This window comes from Esox lucius, unplaced genomic scaffold (assembly GCF_011004845.1).
Source record: "Esox lucius isolate fEsoLuc1 unplaced genomic scaffold, fEsoLuc1.pri S26, whole genome shotgun sequence".
Lineage (NCBI taxonomy): Eukaryota > Metazoa > Chordata > Actinopteri > Esociformes > Esocidae > Esox > Esox lucius.
Window position 1 is genome coordinate 64,183 of NW_022995024.1, and position 4,072 is coordinate 68,254.

The following is a 4,072-nucleotide window of genomic DNA, read 5'->3' on the forward strand; positions in this document are numbered from 1 at the left end:
GATGTCTGTTTGGTTTGATCTGTTGTGTTCTGTTTAATAAAATAATTAAGTAATTATTCTGTTTGGAGTTGTATTTAAGACCTTGTTAGATTTATGTCACTTTGTTGTCAGTACAAGTTTTGACTGATCACTGTCTGGTGTTGGTTCTCTGAACCAGTTTGAGTCAAATACAATTTTCTTAGTGTTTCAGTCTCTCAGAGACATAAACACTAAGAGACACCTTTTCACTCAAAAACATATTACAGTCCTGAGCCAAATTGATCTATTGGGTTTGACAGTGAGTACATTTAGAGTTGAAAGTGCAATAACACCTTAACAATATATTTCTCTAATAAACAAACTGATGAGATTAAACAGAAACAATTCAACTATTAATTGCAAAAAAATATACATTTATTAACTTTAGAAAAGTCTTTAACTTTAAAAGTGAACAATTTCAACAATAAATAACTCCAATAAATGACACTGTTTATCAATAACAAGACATAATAATTAAACAAGAATGGATGTGCCAACAATAACAACTATAAAAACTTCAATTGAACTATGTACAGGTAAGCCAAAAAGTATTCATTCCCCTTGCCCTAGTGAATTTGTTTTTGACCATTGTGCTGGAGATATAAACTATTTATTTTAAGGAAACATTATTCATATATCAGAAGAAACCTGTTGGTCAAATACAAATTCACTGTGGCTCAAAATGTGGCATGGGTATGAATACTTTTGGGCTTACCTGTACATATCAAATATCCTGAAGAAGGTGTGTGGAGGGTTTCACCGACTTTTCCCTGTATAGAGACAGAAAAGTATTTTACAATAATGCATGCACACACAGATAAATACACACAAAAATACCTGTCAAACCATTCACTTCAAATTGTTCAGAGTTGAACAGAGTCATCATACATACTGTTCTGTCCTCGCTGAACGTACTCACAGTGAGGCTGTGTTCAACTATACAGTCAGCTAAACTCTTAATTAAACTACTTCTCCAAGGAACAGGCAGGTGTTGTCTTTGGCAGATTTAATGTAGATCAATCAAGTGTGAAACTGCAATACAAAATATACATTGCATACATTTAATCAAAACAAGCTTAACGCACTGCAGATATGAAAATATAAATCAACTGACTAAATCAGAGGTAAGTATGACTCAAGGTAAGTATTCTGTAACAAAAACATTTACTAAATCAAAGGTAAGTATGACCAGGTAAGTATTATGTACCAAAACAGTAACATGTTTTGAATTACAAAATATTAGCAGCCCACTAATTGATTACTCACTTTAACAAATGAGGATAAATCTAGCAGTTGCTAGCAATCTTTAACTTGGTTGAGATAACTGTAAATAATTCAAATTAACAAACTACATGCACAAAAATGTTCATGCAATGGTAATAAATGTTACTACTCACAGATGATGCCGTTTAAGAGCTTTAAAACTTAGGATGGTAGAGGATTGTAAGCAGCTTTTCACATGTCCTCAAGGTGAGCTACTAATGAACAAAGACTACCTTGGTTTGCTACTTCCAGTGCAACTCATAAAAAAAACCTGGAAACAAATTACATTAAACTTGTTCCAGTTCCAACACACATACCATGTCTGGTTTCCCTTAGGATTCAGGAAACCCAATCTCTCCTATAAAGACCAAGTGCAGAATTGATATTTTAACTCTTCCTTTGAGACTTTAGATGGACATACACAAATTAATTATTCCTTTATAACTTTCTCACCTAACAGAGATGTAAAAATAAACTCTCCCGGGGAAAAGTATTGACTGAAGTCTGCAAGGCAGGAAAAGGGATCTTCCTGCAGGGACACGTCGTCACTCTCATTCAGAAGGGCCAAAAGGGAGCCTTCTTCCAGGGGCATGTCTCCACTGTGGTTTGATATGCCGGAAACGGGATCTTCCTGCAGGGACACGTCGTCACTCTCGTTCAAAAGGGCCAAAAGGGAGCCTTGTTCCAGGGGCATGTCTCCAATGAGGTTTGATTGGCAGGAAAATGGATCTTCCTGCCGGGACACGTCGTTACTCTCATTCAGAAGGGCCAAAAGGGAACCTTTTTCCAGGGGCATGTCTCCACTGAGGTTTGATAGGCATGAAAAGGGGTCTGCCTGCAGGGACATGTTATCATAAGTGCCCAGCAGAGATGAAAGCAAAGGTTCTCCCTGGAACGTGACCTCATTTAAGTTCAGTGTAAATGACGTGGAACATTCTCCTTGGGACATATGTTCACCCACGTTTGATTGAGATGAAACGGAACATCCTAGGGGCACGTCTTCACCTATTACTGCGGTTTCACCCTCATTGTCCAGCTCCTTCAGGTCAAAGTCAGTGACCAGTGGAAAAGGTGGATTGGTCATCCTGAGAGCCCTTAATTTGGAGAGCGTGAGGCCTCTTCTTAGGATGATCATTTGTGCTTTGATTTCTGAATCCTGAAATGAAAAACAGACAAAGACACATTTGTAAGGGTTAAATTATGCATTTAAACAAATGCTTTGTTTACATGCTTCAGGAAATAAGTCCCTAGGTAAACTCCCAAATTGTACAGAAATCAGCTGCCAGACTTCCTACAAGAACTAAATCAAGGTCTCATATAACCCCAGTGACGGCAGTTCCACATTGTTTACCAGTGAATTTCAGAGTAAATTTTTTAATTCCACTTATCACTTATAAAAGGCACTACATGGTCTGGCACCTGATTACATTAGTGACATGCTCAACCCATACTGCACTGTTAGGCCTCTCAGATCAGCAGAAACGGGATATCTAGCTGTCCCAGAGTCTAGACTGACAACTAAAGGGAACCGGGCCTTTGCTGTAAAGGCCCCTAGACTCTGGAACACCCTACCAAAGAATGTCAGAGATGCTACTTCAGTGCATTCATTTTTATAACATGGCTATTACACTATTAGCAGTGGCTATTAATATTTAATACTAATCATATTTTATCATTGTGATTATATATTCATTTTATTCTATGTTTATTATTATTTTAATCCATTACAATTTATCTGGTATGTAAAGCACTTTGCGTTTTTGTTACAGAAAAAAACTTTACAAATGAAAGTTACTGTAAACAGTACAACAAACAAAACTAGGATTTCTAAATGAATAAAACTTAAGATTTACATCAATCTTGTGTTTAAGCTTCATGTGCCGAGATGGCCTGGATGTCTTCTACAGGCACAGGGGACAATGTATGTTTCGGACCACACCTCTATCCTTAGCCAGATCTAAAAGGAGCTTTCTCTCCTCTGTGTTGCGAACTTTGTGAACAATCTTTAAATGGGTTTGAATAACAATAAAGCAATTCCCACAATTAGGACAGGGGAACATTTTGGAGGTGACCTGCAAGGAAGAAGCATATAAGGTCAGCTCTCTGTCAAGCATTCTAAAAGCATGTCATGTACTTTCAATAATATGCTCAAATCATGGCAAAAGAAGGTGTACTTACAAGGTGTGTCAAGGTGTAATACTGTCAGGGAGCTCTAATTACAATTCTCCTGTCAAAGTAAACTTGGAAAAAGTCAGATAGGCCATCTAGACCAATTAATAGGGCAGACACAAACCGTGCGCCTCTAGCGCGCACACCAAGCTGAGGGGAGAATAATTTAAATTTAAATATTAAAGTGGATGGAAGTAAACCTACATCAAGAGGTACTTGCTTTTAAATTAAGCATTTTAAGCCTTTTCTACACTGTACATTGCCGGTGGCAATGTAATACACAGGCACTGGACGTAGACTAGGACCGAAACACATCCTGTATAGTAGTGATTTATGTGTTTTTGACATATTGCGGCCCGTAGGTCGCTCATAGACACACTGTTGTCGTAAAGAGCTGTGCTTCGGATATGTTCATCGGGGGTGGGTCTAGTCTACCTGGTACGATCCATAGCCTCATGCATCCACAGGAAGTCACTTGTTACCCCCGAAAAATGTTGCAAGTCATCCCATAGACAATACATTGCCTACACTACACTCCATACTCCCCCAGTCCAAATTTTACATTTACATTACACTGCTACACAGGATGTTTCTCAGTACAGGTGTACATCCAGAAACAGTG